The 21254-nt window shown below is 45.3% G+C and overlaps 1 pseudogene; it reads right to left on the bottom strand.

The window, feature by feature from the left end:
- Nucleotides 1–12963, bottom strand: part of LOC146822978 (high mobility group protein B2 pseudogene) — a 39222-nt pseudogene extending 26259 nt beyond the window's left edge.
- Between the last annotated feature and the right edge of the window lie 8291 nt (nt 12964–21254).

Raw genomic sequence — 21254 nt, 5'->3', positions numbered from 1 at the left:
CAAAGCTACAGTGGATGTCGTTTCTTCTTCTACCTTGCCACAGAGCCCTGGAACAATCTACCTCTCCATCTGCGAACAACGTCCTCTCTCACGGACTTCAGAAAAGTACTCAAGACCTGGCTATTCAAGTGCGACCTGCAAGACTGCAGTGCCTGGACACCCTCAGGGGTGATTAGCCACACTAAAGACATACAGTGTGAGTGATAGAAAATTCAGCTCTAGAATAAGAAAATCTGCTTGTCCAGTGCTTTCGTAACTGTAATCATTTACGTTTATTTACAGACCTCCACCGTGCAATGCTCCATTTGCTGACCACTTTGTAGACTTTGGAGCATATTTATCATACTTTCACACAGCATAATGCAGCAAGCCACTTTGCTGCGCTGTGTGAAAGGGAAAGGGCAGGAATGCACCGTATTCAACATCACAAGGTGCATTCATGTCCTTTCCTTGCACACTTTTGGCTGCCTAGCACCAACACAAGCACCCTTGTACCATGGTGCAAGGGTGCTTGCATTGTAAGCAGAATAGTTTTTTTGAAAGAAGGAACACCTTCTTGCACAAAAACAATCCTGAGCTGCATTTTTCTCTTTCTATGCAATATAGAAAGAGGAAATAATAAGGAGAAATAAAGATGTTTCTCCTCTTTATGCTTCCCCTGATTCGGTATAGCATTATGATGCATTCCCAGGTCAACCACCAATGGTAAATCTGAGAATGTCCCTCTGTGCACACAGCTTTTAATGATCAATTTCATGTGATTATATCAAAATAATCCAAAAGTAATCCAAAATTGCAATCAATGTCTTTTTTATTGTATTATGGAATTTTTTTTGCTCATTGATTGCATGAGGTCATTGCTTTATTTACATGAATCCATAATTGATTCTCCAAATTGTTTATAACACACATTAATGTTGACCCCAATGCATTTCGGGCAGTAAATGCCGCCCTTCATCAGGGGTAAAGTTCCTGATTTATGTTGAGCTTTTCCGCATTCGCCTGAATCGCGTTTCACCTTCAAACAATTTGGAGAGTCAATTATGCATCACATGAAATTGATCATTAAAAGCAGTGTGCACAGAGGGACACCGCCCAGTGGGGAGTTACAACTTTAGTTATTTCATAATATGCCCAAGTTTAGAGGACTATACCTCGGCACACGCCCATGAAAAGAACATCCAGCTACACTTTGGTGTAATTAAACACGAAAAAGGAGAGCGTGATTAAAAAACCCGTATAAATCTGAGAATGTGCCAAAACCCATGTGTGGATGTGTGGGAATATCCATGCCCCACCCATGAAAAATCTTTCTAGGGCAGAGTAATGCAAGGCAGCAATTTGCGCTGCCTTGCATGACTCCAGATTTACCAAGCCATGCAGGGCAATGCAAGGTGGACTTGCGTGGCTTGATAAATCTGACTTCAGTGTTTCATTCTCCCTGTGTCCCCTTGCAAGGACAACACAACACTGTGATAAATATGGGGCTTTGTGCCTGAGATCACATTGAAACATCCCAACCTCTCAATACATGTGGATATTAATAGCTGGTGTGACAGATTTGGAGTGCCCATGATCAAATCACTGTAATACGACATAGAATAGCTGAATGCGGCATAAACTGGAGACACAGTTTTTGCTTATCCAAATCTCAACACACTTGCCAGGAAATATCTGGTCACCTTAGCTGATCATGCTATATTTAATTTAAACCCTTCTATATATTCTCTTCCAGTGATGTTTACAGCCACAAACCATAAGAGTGCAGGGACATGGAAAAATAACTAGTCGCTCCCACTTTCTAAGCACAATTTACCTCTTCCTTTCCTGACAGACTAACACTTTCAGTTCAACTGTTCCATTATTGTCTGACACCCATTTTTGACAATATCACCTGCCAGAGACCTTCTCAACTGCCTATGAATGCCGGAAAGCTAGCTGGATGGCACCACAACCAAAATCTCTCAAGCTAAAAATAGACTCTTGGAGGGATATGGAAAAACCCATACAACTCCAGTGACAAACTGATACTGCGATAGCACTCCAAATTCTGCAAAGCCTAATTTCAGAATCCAGAAAGTTCACCCTCGAAAATTGCTCACTTACAAAAACTATGTGACTCCGTCATAGACAACTTTGTCTCTGAAGCTCTCATCAACCACTTCTTAAATGTGTCCAGTTCTGGAATGAACTCAAAACTGTCTAAATCAAACCAATTAAATAAAACGGGTACCAACCCAATGGTCCATTCTAACTTACATCCGTTTTGGGGCAAACTGATGAAAATAGCTGTCCGCATTAAATTTTCAGAACTCATAGAAGAAAAAAATCTTCTCTCTGACATCAAAACAGGAGTCCACTCTGGTCAAAGGAGGAAATTTGCAATTTTGTGACATGGGACTAGATCAAAAATACAGTGAACTCAAATGGATTACTGTCAATTAAGTTTGTTATTTGGCGTTTCCATCGCAATTGATATGGTCAATCATCCTTCTCCGCGCATGAGACTTGATTCTATTGGCACATAAGATACTTTTCTTTAATGGATTGCCCCCTTCCTCACAAATGGATCCTTCATATTATACCTTCCTCTTTTTTGCAGTGCCCCTTTTCCTTTATCGACCGGAATTTCTCAAGGATCCACTATATCTTCCATCCTCTTTAATATCAACATTAACCCACTGCCATCGATCAGTTCCTTGTGCAATCTCAACAGTTAAAATTAGTCCAATGACACAAAAACTATACCGTCTGAACTTGATTCCTACTCCTTCAGCCGCTGGTTGATTCAACACATAAAAAACGAAGGGGCAAATTTACGAGTCCATTGCACCGTCGTGCCTCACTTTTAATATGGGAAAAAGCGACGTGCCAGTGGCGCAATGTGCTTGTAAATAAGCCCCTAAAATACTAGCTTGTTACGTGAACATGGAGTTAGGAATAGTAAATATGTACTTCTCTATAGGCACTTACCTTTTGATATTTCATCCCTCGACATTCCGTCCCCAATATTCTCGTACCACGATATTGTGGATGTCGATATTCTGTAGAACAACAGTCTAGGTTTCCATAAGAGTACAAATCTCTTTAACCTAGTAGTCTATTGTCTAAATTGTTCTAACTGTATACACCCTAGAACATCTCTCCTGCACTTCAGCATTGGAGTGACTACATAACACAGCAGCATGATCAATTCTTAACCTATATATTATTTCTCACATTTCACCTCGACGTCTGTCTCAACACTGGCTGCTTCTGGCTATAAACATCACTTTGAAAACAATATGCAAAGTTAATCAGCCATTCGCTATCAGGAACTATGTGCAATTAGCATAATCTCCCTACCTATCCCCAAACCAGAGCTTTTTGATTTAGGCTGGCTCTACTCTTGGCAGTACTTTCCTTTTGTATATTTTCGAACTGGTGGAACTTCTCAGTTCGAATGGGAAATATTTGGGACACTTTAACTGCAAGAATAAGACTAATGCACAAGCATCTTAAATTCATGACATCATTAAAAACTTGGCTCTTCAGTCATTCACAATTATTTAAGTTAGGTCCAAAATGAAATGGTAGATGCACATCTGTGTCTATGTTAATGTTATTCCTCAATATCTTGTACACATTCACACAGTGACGGTACTCTACCATGTGTAGAGCACATCTCCAAATCTCACATACTTCACTCAACACCTCTCATATAGGTCTCATTCAAAATCCTGTCAATTCTTTCCCATAAAGATGCCTATATTCACCAGACTAGAATTCTTAACTGGTTGTTACCAAGTCATATTGTACCTTGCGTTCTATAAATTATTTTATTACATCTGATATAACATAAGCATGGTTTGTACCCCTGATGGGGCTAGTACAAGCTCCCAGATACACATACATATAATTTCTGGCCAGTGTGTGGCCCCCTGTGTCATTGTAAAAACTTTTCCTTGTATTTGCATATTGGTCCAGCCTGTGGTTATTTGCTGGTGACCTCAAAATCATGCCACATATCCTTCCAACACAACAAATAGCACACAAAATGATGAATTTAGCAAGGTTTTGGTTTTGGAATAATATGAAAGTATATGAAAAAGTTTGTGTCAGTCGATCAGCAGTCTGAAGAACATAGGCCAATATGGACTAACGCATTTGTTACCAAAGATGAATGGAAAACCTTTCATCATATAGGCTGTGTCTAGGGTTTAATTGAATGGAGTTTAGGTCCTGGTAAACCATATAATTCTCTGAAGAGCAGTGTTATTGCTATGGCGCCTAGAGTTCCCTTCGGGATGATTTGTGTGCCTAATGAATAAATAAATAAATGAATAAAAATATTGTAATTTCCCCTGTAACTTTAATTCCTACTAATGTAATACCCACTGGAAGATAAGCGGTTGAGTAGTAAGGGAAAATCCTCTCATCTCTGGAGGAAGTGTTGCACATTCGAGAACATTTACTGAGGGGATTTTCTTCACCAAGTGGTAGTGTGGATGAAGGAAATTACTATGATGGATTCTCCTTCAGATTTAGAACTTTCACCAAAAAGATGACGTAATTTTGTCAGCATGCCTTCATGTCTTGGAGGTAGCCGATGTAACTATGAAAAAGCAAGGCATCCTGCAGTGTGTCAATCTAATAACCAAAGAACAACATTTTCAACCATGACCCAGCCCTCTGAGAGTGAAAACAAGGCTAGGGAGTAAGCCACAGACAAAGTAAGGGGTAAGTACTGTATGGGGAGTTAGGTAGGCTTTGAGTATGTATGGGTTACAAGGCCCAGGTCTCCACATGCCTGGGATAAGTCAGCGAGAGAGGCATTAGGGATTCCCAGCGTAGGGATTCCCAGGTCCCCCTCCCATCTTTCCCACATTAGTCAGAGATCTGTTTTTGCTTGCCCTAGTAGGGCCTGTATAAGACCGAGGTTGAATGGTACAGCTCAGAAATCTCACAGATGCACTCCAGGCCCAAATGTATCACTGGTTCGGACAAACTTGCACACCACCACCTCCTAAATCGTCACCATCATCGCTTAGTGTAAAAAAAAGTGTTGCGCTAGGATACCATATTGGTCCTGCAGAGTGGCAAAGTGTGCCACAGTGTTGTTTATCTACAGATCATCCACCCGAGTGAGATCAAGAGCTAACCAGTCCCTCAGTTACCTTCGATCACCCCAATGGGATAGGGTGAACAGTGTGAGCAGTGAGAACACCCTGGCGTAGGACGCTCAGGTTTTGGTGTGATGTAGTGCTAGTTCCCATGCATATCTAAGGGTTGGTGGCAGGATTCATTTCACCCATAGCCAAGGTAGCCTGTAGGCGCAAGTGTGTGCCAATGTTTCCCCTGGAGAACAGTCTGGGTCCTCTCCCCATGATCTACCCAGCAATTTTCCCACCAGCACGCCGCCCACTGCAGCTGCACCGCCATGTAGTAGATTTCAAAGTCTGGGACCCCTGATTCTAGTGCTATTCTTTTCATGCCTGTGCACTATATTAACTGCAGGATTAGGGTGTCAATATCCCGGAACATCTCCTTCAGGATCCTGATGGGAAGGGCAGTGAAGTAATATAGCAGTCTAGGGAGAATAATCATCTTTGTCAGGGCTATCCTCAGAGGTGGCCCTGTTGAGCCCTGAACACATAATCATGGAGTAGTTGTGTGCTACACTGTTCGCCCAGTTTATATAATTGTTTACAGTAATTTACAAATGCTTGGATAATCACCGCCTGCAAGTAAACCGCTTCATCATAACCAGTTCTAATGCTCAAAATGTGTGACCCCCCCTCTTCTCAGAGTTAGAGAGCCAAGCAAGTAAGCAGCAGGAGTTATCCCACTTATCGTGAGCACTGGCAATGTAGGCTCGATAATCATACCAGTCATTCAACCAGGAATAGAAATTACTCTCTTCGCTCACACAGTCTTTTTTGGGCAGTTGGGTCCCCACTCAGCACCTTTTCCAGACATTGAAGGAGGTCTTCTTGTAATCGGATGTCCATGTGTGGCTGTGCTCAGGCCCCACTCACCTTTTCTAAGCAGTGCCCCCATAACACTACTTTAAAGGAATCCCATTCTAACAGTCTGGGGGAAGCAGTACCCTCATTCTCTCTAAAATAGTGATCAATAGTGTCTCTCAGTGCATCACGGTAGACCGAGTCTTCCAGCCTTTCGTGAAGGGATCGATGGTCTAGCCTTGTCCCAAGCAAATGTTACCATAAGCGGATTGTGGTGAAAATGTGTTCTGGCCAGGTACTTCACCAATAGGACCTTGCTTTGCGAAGGAGCAGTGCACAGGATTTTGTCTACACATATAGCGAGTATACCCCAGAGTGATATGTGTGTATTCCCTCTGTATAGGAGAATGAGGCTGCCATGTATCCCCTAAACCCCAGTGTGTTATCCAGTCATTAAACCCCTTGGCAGTTTGGTGTGTAGCGACATTGGGCAGGGGAAGATGTGATCTGTCCTGGAGTGTGTTGGCTAGACAATTAAAGTCTCTTCCCACCAGCAGGGGATAATTAGTAATGCTTGAGAGGAGTAGGGCCAGTGTATTAAGAACAGTACATTAATCCACATTCAGTGCGTATATGTAAGGAAAGGCAACATCCGTGCAATCCAGTTGCTCCGCGAGTAAGATATATCAGCCCTCATGATCTATCACCTCTATGTGAGGGAGAAAGTGGGCCCCTAGTCATATCCAAATGAGAACCCCCTTACATGTGCTGAATATGTTGTGTAATATACCCTGCTTCTCCATCGTTTAAGAAGTGACTGATCCTCCGCCTTAGTTTTGTACATCTCCTGCAGGAAGACCACCTGTACCGTGCAACGCTTAAGAAATGCCTTTATGTTGCATCTTGTACTGGGGAAATTAAGTCCCCACACATTCCATGTTATGACTTTTATAGACAACATCAGGTACAATTCAATTGTCTTCATAAAGTGTCTTCCCCAACGTGCACCCCCTCAGGATTCATCTTGTGCGCTCTACCCTCTGTTGTATAGGGCAACAGAAAGACAGAATTAACCATAACATCCACAACAAACCCCTCTTCCAGGACTGAGAAGCCGAGGCCTTCTTTCCCAACAAGTAATATATGTCCTTGTTGTGCCACAAAGGACGAGACCAATCACTGTACAATGCAGATGGGGACCAGTCCCTCCATGACAAGGGAGTCAGGAACAAATCCAAATGGAGACAAGCCCTGCAGTCCTGATAGTCCCGGGAATCTGGAGTGTAGGCCTGTGTAATCCCACCCTCTCCCCGTAACCCCCTCTGTATCTGACACCTCAGTTACGGGGTGCGCTCTAGGTTCCAACCCTAAAGGTTGTCAGCCAGGCGTGGAGTCTGAGCTGGGCTCTGCTGCTGTAGATAATTCGAGGACCCTGGCCCGGTGTCACTTCCTTCAGAATACAAGCCATGTTCTGGTACCAGCAGATCAAAGTGATTTTTGTGATAATGGTGATAAATCAGCTACCACCTGCTGAATGGCCCTAGCTACCTTTTCCTCTGAGGGGCGATTTTGGGCTTGTTGCTTCTGCCGCTTTCTTGACCTCTTGTGCTTTCAGGTGTCATTGGGTGTTTTGCCCTCCTGCTGTTTTCAAAACCTTCAGAGTGGAGTAAGCTCCAGGCTTCGTTAGGGGTACTAAAGAAATGGGTGGAGTCTCCTTCAACCTCCTGTAGTTTCACTGAATACAGGGGGGCATATGACAGGCCCTAGTATGTAGTTGGCATTTCACGGCCAAGTAGGATGAACGTTGTTTTTGGACCATTGCTGTGCAGCGCAGGAAAACAATGACAGTTGAGCCCTCCACCTTCCAGGGCCCTGTGGTGCGAAATAACTGCAGGATCAAGTATCTGTCTCTAACATTCAGAATGCATGCATTATTTGGACATGTGGGTGCGCATGTGTGCAGCGGATGTCTTAGGATGCGATGCGCATGTTCTGTAGAAAAGAACCAGGGTTTTTTCCCAGCCAGCACCATCTCCATCAACCAGGTTGCCAGGAATAATTCTACACTCAGGCCCTCAGCACATTCCAGGATTCCTAACAGTTGAATGTTATTACTCCTGGAGCACCCTTCAGCTTCCTCGGCCTGTTACTGTAAATATTGAATGCATTGCAGAAGCTGATGCATGATCTTGTATCTTGTGTACTTTAGGACGATGGCCACAAGGGTCGACTCACCGTCTTCAACCCTCTTGGACAACTTCTTATAGTCCACCTAGAGCAGTGACACCTCTACAGCGACAGTGTTCACCTTGGATCTCAGCGTGCTTTTCGTCTCCTGTATGGCCAGGGGAAACCTTTCAAATTGGCTGGAATGTTTTCCCAAAGTTAGCTCCAGTTGGCCTAGTGTGTCCCTGTACGGTGTGTGGACCAGGGAAGCATCCCCCCTACCATGGGAGATGGTGGGCCGCAGTTTGGCTGGCTTAGGTTTCCCTATCATGTGCCAGGTGTGTGCTCACAGGTCTGTCATCGAGGCCAAGCGCTAGTGTCCACTTCGATGAACCTCCACACGGCCAGTGCAGATGTCCTGGTCAGTGTTCATGTGGAGTGGACTCAGAGCACTGCATTGAAACACATAAGGTACCACCTCAGTGGGAAACAAGTAAGGCCACCTGCCTACCCCTCAAAAGCCCTGGGTGTCCTCCGAATCTGTATCGTGGGCACCATCAAAGTGCTGCCCCAGCACCTTGCAGGGTGGCCCCTGGTGTGAAGGTAGGCTACGGTCTCAATTCGCACAGTGAGTCAAAAGCATATGTCCACTATGCACCAGGCCTCAGCCATTGGGTCCAGCCTCTGGGTGCAGCTTCAACGGAGTGCCTGGGGAGCTGGGACTGCTTGTTGTCTGCACTCAATGTGCACAGCTGATTAGCGGTGGTCCAGATTCACAGCTCAGCTCGAGCCCGGAGCTCTCTGTTGCATGCACTCAGATAGCGTGGTGGTGCCAAGTCGAATGTGGGCATGGCTCTGACACTGGCTGCAAGGCTCCATCCAGCACCTGGGATCGGCCCGCACCCTCCCTCGCCTGACGGTCTTCTAGGCATCGCAGCGCTTCTCATGCTGCATTCAGCCAGATAGGGGTCACAGGCCTGTGCCCGGCCTCCTCAAGGCCTCAGCACCGGTGCGGATCTCGGCCCCGGGGCTCTGAGTGAATCTACAGGAGTCCCTACTGTTGCGGTGGTATCGGGAATATTGCAAGATTTTGCCGGGCCTGTATTTGGAGCACCAAGCAGAATGTCCTCTCAGGCTGCCATCTTAGCCATGCCCGTGCCCCTCTGCAACTCAAATCATTTGCATGAAATGTATTATATCATACATGCCAACATTTTAGAAGAGAAAAGTGGTAGATTGCTTAAAAAACAATTGGGAGAATGTATTTCCCCCATTGACTTCTATTGGGGCCTGGATCAGGATATTGTCATGTATGGGCTTTCCAAGTCTGCTGCTGCACAATCGGATATTAGAAACGCAAATGTACATTATTTTTTCTTACCTGTCAGAAGCAAAGAGAAAGTGCTATGTTTGGCAAAGAGAGAGTGATGCAAGTGTTGTGCACTGGCCGGCAGGAGCAGGTTACTGGTAGTACATACTCTGAGTTGCACAATACCAGGCCCTGTCAGCTGAAGCCCACAGAGAAATCGGGTTTTTGCATGCAGGAATCGGGAGGCGGGAGACTAGCCTTGAAATCAGTCATCTCCCATCTGAATTGGGAGGGTTGGCATGTATATGTTTAAAAAATACTGACTAACCACTCTTAGAACATACTGCCTACCAGTATGGACAATATAAGCATACACCTTGTAGTCGTCATTGGTTTATGTAACATTTCTTATGCACTGATTTACATACGTATGATTCATAGTCTCATTATAATGCCTGTGTTATGTAAACTGCTGTGACACCCTATGGTGTGAGTAGCGCAATAAAACAAATGAAATACGTGTGAGAGAGGGGCTATGGAGATATGAGGGGCACTGTTGGAGAGTGGCAGTGAGGTTGTCCGTGGAGAAGGAGGGGGCACCTACAAAGATTGTTGCACCGAATCCTGCCTTCCTGGTAGTGTCATGCTTCGGTCCCATACCATAAAAATACTGGAATATTTCATGAGGGCCCTTTCAGAACCGATGCTTTGTTGAAAATTTATTTGAAAAATGTCGTGTAAAATGCAATATTTGACACAATTTCTTCAAAATATTTTTTCAGTGAGAACTCCCGCCAACTTCTCGTTACACTCTCCAGCTGTGCGTTCTGTTTGCTTGCTCACTGAAATTCATGTAAAGGTTCTTACATCCCACCACTTTCAAAGATCCCAGCCACAACTGTTTGTTGCTGTCATAAATAGAGGTGCTGTGTTTTCATTAAATTATGCAAAGGAATTCTGGAAGTTCTGGAATTGGGAAATTAAGAAAAGAGACAACAGGCAGAGACATGAAAGATAAATGCAAACTAACACCTTACCCAGAAATGTTTTAAGTAGTTGCTGGAATTGTAGGATTTATATTTTCTGTGTTCCGTGTATTTGCCTTCTGCCATTTCACGACTGAAATTCAGAAGGATTTTAGACATTAATGTTTCACTTAATGGCAATATTGTTTGGTTAAAAGCTTTCTTTCATTTAAACGTCTTCACAGATTACGCATTATGTTTGCTGCAAATAAAGCTTAGAGATTGCTGCTTTTGGTCCAGATCAGTAAATACTGAGCAATATTAATTACATTAGTAGAAATCTGATGAATACAATGTTCTGATCTCTCACTTGTAGTAACTTAGAATAAACACGATGGGCAGAAATGCTTGAATCAATGTGAACCACTTGTAATTACTCAGGGCATATTCCATTCCACAGTGGCGGCTCCTCCGCGATGACGGAAGAGTGTCGCCCCACTGTTTTAAGAGTAGTGCAGCAGAAAAATAAAATGATAATAACGTGGTTTTTATCATTTTATTTTTCACTACGAGCTGGGTTAGGGAGGAGTGGGGCTGTGGTTATGGGGAGCAGTAGTTTGCCCACTCCAAGTGCACATGACTGCTTGGCCCACCCTCTTGGGCCGGCCAAACAGTCCTGCGCACTTTGCATCTTTCCCACCAGGCAAATCCTCACAGTCTCCGTCTGAGCGCCAAACCACAGCGCTCAGACCAATCAGAATGCTGCACTGCAGTGTTGTGATTGGCTGTGGGGAGGGAGCCTGTGTGCTTCCTGCTTCATTCCGCTACAGAAGCAGAGGAGAAGGTGGCTGAAGGAACCGAAGGGGAGAGACGGCCGGCCGGCCTGCAGGAAAATGTAAGTGGATTGTTTTCATTTTTTGTTTTACTTCCCGCTCCCCCTTCCCCCGGCACGCCACCCCCATCCCCTGCCAGCCGCCACTGCCATTCCGTCATGTTTACATTGTCTATGTGATTACAGAGAGCGTCCAAGCATAAGCAAGTATGTCTCGTCCTAGCTCCAAAAGGATAGTGAATCCTGAATTCATGTGCTTAATTTGAGCCAGTGGTTTCCGGTGCTTAGCACCGGCACTTAATTTTCAACACCAGCACTTATGACAGTCAGCCATATGGTGGCTAGTTTACAGATGAACACAAAATAAGTTGTTAATTAATTCAATATACATAAAAATACTAATACCTGCCGCCAAAGCCTTTCTTATAGCTTTGGGGGCCCGGAATAGTCTGAATTTTCACATTTGCAGAAGTGCGATGATTAGTAGTTGTGTTGGAACTGTCATTGGTAGCGCTGGCTGGGGCAATGGGTGGTGCACGCTGCACTGAACTTCTGATGTGGGCCCTGGCACTTACGTTTTTACGAATATCATCCGGTCTGAAGGGGTATATCAACAATCAATAGCTTTCCTTTGACCATCTTGCACTTAAGCCAAAGGATATCTGTATCCCTTGGGGATAAAGATATCCCCAATTGCAGGATACAAACCAATCAGCCACTTATCTATTTATGAAGGGCGGGTTAAAATTTTAAAAAATAGGTCATACATCAAACAGTTCATTTGAAGCCAACTTAGATTCGGATTCTAGGTATTGTGAATACATTTATCAATCTCTTTATCCACTATGCCCCCCAGCTGCTAGGACTGTTCCCAAGGCAATGAGTGAAAACTCTACACATGCAGCAACGCCACACAATGGTTTCAAGTTTGCTACAAAATATGTACTTCAATCCGAACATGAATCAAACTGCTTACTTAAGCAGAGCAAATTCCAGGACAGGGCTTTTCAGACTAGCTAGAGTATGCAATGGCATGGCCATCATCTAAAGTAACAAGCATTTACAATGCAACGGTCTCGGCATTGTTAAAGTTAGAGCTATTGGCATTGCTCATGACATTATTTTTGTTTATGCTTTTGTTTTTAAAACATTTAAAGAAACGATATTGTCATGAGCAATGCCAATAGCTCTAACTTTAACAATGCCGAGACCGTTGCATTGTAAATGCTTGTTAAGCGACTCCCCTTGGCCCAGGACCCCGCTCTGATAGGCCGCAACCTCGGCCTCGTATTTCTCCTTCAGAACGGCGGCTCTGAGCTCGAACGGCCGCCGCGCCTCGGGACTTTGCTCGGACCACTTCTGGCCCAGCCTCTTGGCCTGCTCAGGGACGGACAACCAGGGACAGTCTAGCCTGAGCTGTGGCCGGTACGAGGAGGCCAATAGGAAGAAGGCGGTAAGCGGCTTCTTGGGGGCGCGGGGGTCCTTGCGGGGCCGGACACGGGCGGGCACCGCACCCCCTCGTTCTCGCTCCCAGCGCTCCCAGCGCTCCTTGTCGCCCTGGGCCAGGTGCTCGAACATCGCCCTCTCCCGGGCTGTGGTGCTACGCCACCGCTCGCTGCAGGCCCGGGAGAGCACGGACACGCTCACCCGCACCTCCGGGTGTCTCCTGCGAATCTCCGCCCTGCAGGCCTGTACGAAGAATGAGAAGGGGGACATGCGCGCCCGGGGCTTCTCCGATTTACCCATGGCGACTGCAGGGAAGGAGGGACGCGGTCAGACAGAGCCCCCAGCTTAAGCGAAAAAGTCGGTGCGCTTAGAACTCCGGCGAAGAAGGTACTGCGTGTCGGGATCGGGTCGGAACACAATACCTGGTAATCAAATGTCTGCCGCCATACTGCCTGCTCTCGAGGAGGCCTGGGTGTAATATTTTCAAGCTGGCTTCCTCAGCCACAGCAAGCTGTTTTCTAAGGACAGGTTCCACTTTTCAAATCAGACGCCGGGACACCACCGCCTTTCTCCGAGGCGAAGCAGAAATGCTTCGGAGAAACGCAGTGGCGGTTTCGAATTCGGGGGCGTGTTTTCCTTTACTCTCCTCTTGCCATTGGCTGGAGGAGATAATTAGACTTCTTGGAAAAAACACGCCCCTAATCCGAAAAGGACGGGGCCTGTTCGGAGTGACTGACCTCTTCTCCAATGGCTGGCCAGCATTCAAGAGGCCAGCCAATGGAGAACAGGGGAGAAGAGGGGCGGGTTCAAGCCCCTCTTCTCCAAGTCATTATATCTCGGATCGCGACTGCGCAAGCGCAACCTTCGAGCCGAGACCTAAAAACTGATTGTTAGTGCAACAAACGCAAAATCATCGGATAGGTTGAGCACGGTTATCTGCAGAGAAGATACTTACCTGAAAAAAGTGGTGGAAGTTAAAAAGACAACAAAGTAATGTGGAGCATCGTAAGGCCACTAAACTGGCACTGACGGAAGACATGAAACACTCCCTAGTACTTCAGAAACTGATTTCAATAATCTGCACTGCATTCCCCCAAACCCAACAGAAATACGGCAAACAAGAGAGCGCAAAAGCAGTCCCAAAACTGAGAATGGCAGAAACACCCAGAAAAGATCACATAGGCAAAACACAGAAGTTTAATTCAGGCATGCTGGCAGTAGGCAATGAATATGATTGCTAGGTTGGGATGCTGTAAAATGGGATGTATCCTAGTCCATCAGTCCCGGATTACCAAATGGGTAAAGTAGGCACCGGCCTATGGGCCCCACTCTTTTTAAGAGCCCCACCCCAACGGATTAAAAAAATATTGATTTGATCATGAAAGAAAATTACACTCAAGCTTTCTTAAATTATTTCTGAAAGATAGAAAAAAATGAATCAATTCAAAGAAACGAAAACTTTACATTAAAGACTCTATAGAGAAAATGCTGTATTAATGTAATGTTCCCATTAACAATTTAAAGTACATAAACCCAAACAATCTGCATTAGATTCACATAAGAGTTTGTCTCTTAAAAGCTCATCTTCTGCCAACTGTCAGTTTGTAAACAAATCTGGTGCAAACTGCGTACATGTAATGTACAGTAGTGATGGTCATCTCGATCTTCAATGACACAAGAACGACTGAACTCAGTTATCATTATGACCACTGAATACGACGTTTTGCAAAAGATTTCACCACAAACAAATTGAGGAAAGTAAATATATTTTAAGTTTTGTTGGTTTATTAAAATTTTAAAAAAAAACATTTTTGTTTAATAACATTAATAATTGTTTTTGTTTTTTTTTGTAATGAAATTGGTTTACTAAAATTGTTGGTTGGTAAAATAAAAAACGAATCAGGAGATAATTTGCAAAGGGGCCCCGAAAGTTCGACTGTTTACAGGGTTTAATCCGGCACTGTAGCCCTTCGAAACAAGGCCTGGAATAGGCATTAAATAAATAGAGTACTGCAGAGCATGGAAGGTAACCTCAAAGTGAAACCAGCCTAGAAAAAAATACTCTACAATACTATATTAGAGTGCAGCTGCACTCAAAATAAAAATATTTGGGCCAAAATGGTATGAAAAAGCAAAGGGACCAGATAGAAAATGAATCAGCGATGATGCCAAAGTAATGCCATGCCCATCTCCTCCTACTAACACACATAGCTATTTTCTGGAGACCTAGGAATTAAATACCCCAGTATTTCACTTGTGACACAATGGGTGTATGAGCTACAATACAATACTGGGGACCCAGCACCAGCTGTTTCCTGCATCAGAGCCGGGGCGGGAAACTACAGCCCCCAGGCTCGTAAGCTTCACTGCATGCAATTTTCGGGCCAGGAGGAGCATCTACCCAGACGCGAGGCCCCGCTGCGCGGGACAAGCACTGGCCATGCCCGGGAAAAAGGAGGGCCCATCTGCGCCCGTCCGCATCTGGCCATGGCTGGGCTGGGCCTACCCCCTTGGTCGGCTACTCTGGGTCACAACTGGGTGTGTGTGAAAGCTTTCACCAACAACTGCTAAACGGAGTGGCTGCTCAAGGACACAGGACCAAAAGTGAGTACCCTTTTTGTTTGGCCAGTTATCCTGGGTACCTGTGCAGAACTTGAGTAAACTTGAGAAGAATGTTTGTTATCTCCCTTGGTGCTCCCTTGGCCTTATTGGGTTATTGGACTTTTCGTCACCAGGCCCTGTTTGACTGTGGGAAAAAGGAAGGCTCAGCCAGCGACACCAATGGGATAGCCGTACCGCACCATTGACACATTCCTGCCAAAGGCTGTGGGAGCTATTAATAAGGAGATAGATTGGACGGAGAGACGGCTCTCAGTAAACGTAGGAAGTTTGGAATTTAGTCTTTCACCTTCTTTACCACCGATGCTCAAGGCTCCGGCCCTGGATGCCCCTTCCCTAGCTCCTTCTTCATTGTCCTCAAATCTGGCACTAATTGAGTCAACTACTCCAGAGCCTTCAACCCCAAGGCTTGAGCCTTCCCCTCCCCTGTCCAGTCCACCCACCGATCTGGTGGGTTTTCCTGTGCCTAAACGGAAACTGAAGGCCAAAAGGACCAAGTAAGCTCCCGTGACCACTCGCCAGGGACAGGCGAATGCGGCAACACGGCCAATGAATTGCTGAACCACCTGGCACCAGCTTCACATAAACTCACGCTGACTTTTACGGACCTTATATCTCCGCTTTTGAATAGATTGGAAAACCTGGAGCTAGCTTCCGAGGACTTGGCTAGTAAAATGGATATTTTTTTTACTTCAGTGGCTAAGCATCCACCTCATCAATTGGCAGTGTGTCCCTCATAAGCTGATGCCATGCCCCTTGCTAATCCCCTGAGTAGCAGTAGTACTCTGCACACTAATGCTTCCCCAAAGCCCAAGGGAGCTTTAGTTCAGCATACACTGCTAGGGCATAGCAGATCTTGCACTGTGGGAGATGGTGCACCCCATGCTGCTCGGTCCAACCAGGCCTTAGGCCTTGCAAATGTCCCTTATTCAGGGGTGCAACTACTCAAGGATTTCTAGCTCCCGGTGACTGACCTTCCCCCAGCATGCGCTCCCTATACCCTGGTTTTCTCAGGAGTGCCCGGCTCATCTGCTCATAAAGAGGAATCTACGGTCCAATTGATTAATAAAGCCTCCAATTGGTTAGCCCTGCACTCTGGGTATTTTTTCAGGGACCATAGTGATATCTTGATGGCGTGGAGGGGGTTGTGGATAGGTGCATCAAGGAAAGTTTTTGAGGGAGACTGTATAAATTTCTCAGAACAATACCCAGAGTTAGCACGGAAAATCCTCTTTGGAGCATCTAAATCATTTTCCCCAGCCTCATGCATTAATTTCCTGTGATTAAACACACAGCCCAGGTGAGGCTTTACACGCCTCTTTCTCCATTTGCCCTTCCTGGTAACATCAACTCCAATCCCGGTAGAGAATTTAGTCTTATCTCCTGGAATGTGGCAGGTCTGACTTTCAAGTTTATGGATGACAGATGGCTACTGTATGTTAGGTCATATAAAATCAGATGCTTACAGAAAACCTGTGAGACTAAGAATAATTTGTTTATGGACGGGTATAAGACTATCATTAACAGCCCTTGCTTCGCAGAACTAGTGAATCCGACCATATGCCACCATATCACGCCAGATCAGTGGGTGTCTCACTTTGAAAAAGTATACAACGTAGGTTGCCAGGGCGAGTGATGCGTAGAGACACCTCCCAGTCTGGCGGTCTCCCCAATTGGCTTTTCCCTGGAGGAGGTATATTCTAGCATCAAGTTGTTGGCATTAAATAAGGTCCCGGGCCCTGACAGTATACCTCCAGACCTCTTCTGTGATAACATCGAGGTGTGGGCCCCTATACTGACCCAAGTCTTAAATGCTGTGGCCTCGGAGGGGAAATTGTCCTCCGGGTCCACTGCGATTATAGTACGGATTTTTTTAAACGGAGATAGGGATAACCCGCAATCTTACCGCCCAATCTCCCTCATTGATGCCCTAGTCAAGATTTTGTTATAGAAAGGAACAATGGTATGGTGGAGGCCAATAAGGTCCTCGGGTAGCCGGGGCTACGGTTGTTTACATAAGCATCAATCAGTTGCACAGTGAGAAAGTCCACGGGGGACAGGTTTTAGCAATGTATGCAGGGACACAAGGTTGAAATGACATCACATTTATTAACAGCATAAATGGAATATCAAGTTTCTGCTACTCAAGTAATAGTTCTGGTGCTCACACACGAATAAAGTGAAGGTGCGTGAAGTGAGGGTGCTAGTGACAATTAAAATTACATCGCATTGACAACATTTAAACAAAACTCCAAATTAAATTAATACAGTGAAGGAGTTTTGGTTGTAAAGGGTCGAAAGCGTTTCGACCTCATGAATGTGAGATCATCATCAGGACGGAAATAGTGCGAGCAAGTAGAATTTGCCAGACTGAGGCGACAGCGACTGGCCAGATCTGAGGCAGAGAGGGGGGGGGGAACTAATCCCGAGCCTGGGGTCCGGAAGCTGAGCACCATAGAAAGCGGTGCGCCGGGGCTTGTATTAATTAAGAGACTTCGAGTTGGGTCTGACGACCACAGGGAGCAATGATGTGCGGGGCAAAAACCGGATTCCCGGGTGCGTCGATTGAAGCGAAGGGCAAGTAATATTTTAAAGTCAATTGGCCATGGACGGGGCCAAAGGCGCAGACCCCGGGCACGGAGAAGAAGGTCCGGATCCCGGTCGAATTATGCAAGAACCACTCCGGCAAGCGTGGGTGTACACATTAATATAAAGGAGCCACGTGAGTCGGGTCTCCAGGGAAGACTGGGCGAAGCTCCGATGTCTTCAGTCAGGGAGTGAAGCCGTAGGAAAGGTTTTGGGCCAGGTAGTTTTATCCAGATTATCTTCGTGGGCCACAGATAATCAGATTTTATCGGAGGTCCAATACGGTTTCCGGGAAGGTTTGTCAACTACGGACCAATGTCTTAACCTTTATCTCCTGATTTCTAAATACACAGTGGCTCAATCAGGCGCTCTGTATTTAGTTTTTATGGACCTTACGTCCGCTTTTGATCGCGTAAACCGGAGTGGATCCCTGCATTGTCCAGTACTCATATCACTCCATGTCCACACAACGGTTGCAGTGAGATTCGGGGAGTGCGCCAAGGCTGTTTCTTAGCTCCTTTTTCATTCTCGATTTATATTAATGGGCCTGAGGCTGCCATTTTGGCACTCCAGTCAGACTCCCCTAGAGTAGGTAGGAGACCTATGCCAGAACTACTTTATGCTGACAACCAGGTGCTTATGGCCCGTATGGGCCGGGGGCTGCAGGTTTTAATTGATGGTTTTGTGACATTTATTGAAAGGCTGGAACTGTCTGTTAACTTTACCAAGTCCTATGTTTTAGTGGCGTGTTCCCGGAGGCTCCGGATGAAACGTTTTAAAGCTGGTAACCCTACCCTTGTTAAGGTCCCGGCTTTTCCCGACCTGGGTGTGTTATTTGATGACCAATTACAGTGGAAAGCCCTCTTAGAAGGGAAACTGAGCGACCTGAATAAATCCTTGGGAGCTATTACTAGCTTTGCAAGTTGATTGGGTTCATTGGCCCCAGAGGCTATTTTAAAATTGTGTAAGTCTAAAGGCATTTCTAGAGTTCTATACGGTAGTGAAATTTGGGGGTATGTGCTCCCACACAGATTACAGGTGGCGGAAAATATGTTTTTGCGCCGTATCTTGCAAGTCCCCTATGTACGCCAGCTACGTCTGTGCAGGAAGAAATAGGGGTTGATTATTTGGCGGATCAAGTGGCAATCAAACCTTAAGTGTGCTGGATAAAGATATGGACAAGTAAGCATAAGGGTGTAAATCGCATGATCCTATCTGATTGTCTGGCATTGGAACATGGTAATAAAATTCCTTCGATACGATACGTAAAGGAGTCTTTCCAGGCTATCGGAAGGCCAGACATTTTCTTTGCACACAGCACTTTAAGTTTCGGGGACGTTAAAAATCATAAAAGACTTACATTATACATTTTTTACTGTGAATCGTGAAAACACGGAGCTTAGTAAGCCCTGGGGGCCCGATTCACAGAATTAACTTAAGACAAAATCCTAAACTTTCTACTTTTGGTATTCACAGAATGCACTTAATACTTTTAGTATTCACGGAATGGATTTACGACTACTAACTTTACGTCTGCACTCGGGCCGGAAATTCCGGCTCAGAGGCGGAGATTCCAGCCCGGAGGTGGGACTTCCGGCCCGGAGGTGGGGATTCCAGCCGATGGAGGAGATTTAGCCATGGCCTAAATCTCCACCTCCGGGCCGGAATCCCCACCTCCGGGCCGGAAGTCTCTCCTCCGGGCCGGAAGTCCCACCTCGGGGCTGGAATCTCCGGCCCGAGTGCGGAAGTAAAGTTAGTAGTCGTAAATCCATTCTGTGAATACCAAAAGTAGTAAGTGCATTCTGTGAATACCAAAAGTAGTAAGTTTAGGATTTTGTCTTAAGCTTGTTCTGTGAATCGGACCCTCAGTGAGGGCCTCTGTAAGTTGAAGGCGGTTCCGGGTATCGAACCATGCCTTTCGGTCCTTACTAGTGCTCATGATAGATTCTTAATCACACGTTTCAGATTCAATCAGCTTCATCATTTTTTAGCATTTCCGGCTGGATCCTTTTTATTGTCAGACCAAAGTGGTCCCTGTGACTGCGATCTTCGATCTCCTCAGGACACGTTACATTTTGTACTATTGTGTACATTTTTCTCATTGCCAAGAAAACGCTTCCTCCGGCCCTTGTTAAAAAGTCTGAAGTTTAGGCAGGCTAAAGTGGCACTTTTGCACTTATAGTTGTTACTTAACCCCTTTACAATGTGTGCATGATAAGTTTTTTAAGGGTCGCTTACAGATATAGGCTTTCTAGAGTTGACTGAACCTCTGTGGCCTGTATTGGTGAAGCTCTTTTAGCGCGAGGGTGTGTACAGTTTTGTCCATCAGAGTTTTATGAACTCAAACTGTTTTTATGATTGTATGATGTCTTAGCTGCATGAAATGCTTTTTTATATATTATGTGGTGTATGTTCCTTTCTATTGTATGAATCTATGACTGTATCTTTTTATGGATGCTTTGCACCCGAATAAAGAAAGATAACTAACTAACTACAATACAAATTGGATAACTTTTCAACTTTTCGTCGAAGTCGTCATGTGTCAACCCCAAGATCCAAGGTGTGTCGAAAAAGTGTAGTCTGAAACAATGTCAAAGCTGATGACATTCATCTGAGCAATTGTTTACTTTGGTACTCTGGGTAGTGGCTTCAGAAAAATACCTGGGGTGACAAGTTGTTTCACCATCGCCCAGGAATCACAGAATTTATGAAGTTCGCAAAATTGGCAAATAGCCATGTTTAAAAATTGCCAGGGCTTGGAACATTGCTCTGACTCTGAGGCAATCCCTGACTAGAAGCTACCCTGGCAAGGGCCCAGAATCACTTTGTGATTCATGTACTCAAGAAGCTGGCTGCTTACGCAAACCTTAGTCAACTTGGCAGGAACTGAATGTTGAGTGTCTTACAGTAGCTGGAAGGAACCCCATATATTTGTGGTGGATTACATTGAGAATAAAACACAATGACACGTTTAACATATAGTGGTCATCAGTGCTGGGGCCCAAGTTTTTTCTCAGATGCCCATGATTGGTGCTGTTGAATGCCACATATGCCGAATACTAAGGCTGGCTAGTGTTGATTCCATCTCATGCCTCTTTCATATACCACCTATCTTTGACTCTTTAGCTCACTCTTGCAAGTTCTTTTTACCCCTGCTTTGCCATTTGGTCACTGATTTCCAGTTTTTCTCTTCCCTCTCATTCCCCTTTTCTATCTTTCTCTCTCATTCGGGGGCAAAGTCTGATGACTAAAATGTAAGTCCTGGCACCCATAAACAAGGACCAAGAGGTCACACAAGCCACCACTAGTTTATATACAGCACTGGTGGTCATTAATAGCACGGGGATCTGTTGTTAATCAAAGAAAGTAAAAGAATGACTGTGGTG

Source organism: Triturus cristatus, chromosome 5_2, assembly GCF_964204655.1.
Source record: "Triturus cristatus chromosome 5_2, aTriCri1.1, whole genome shotgun sequence".
NCBI lineage: Eukaryota > Metazoa > Chordata > Amphibia > Caudata > Salamandridae > Triturus > Triturus cristatus.
The sequence above is the reverse complement of the archived record's forward strand: the minus strand, read 5'-3'. Positions and strand labels throughout refer to the sequence as shown.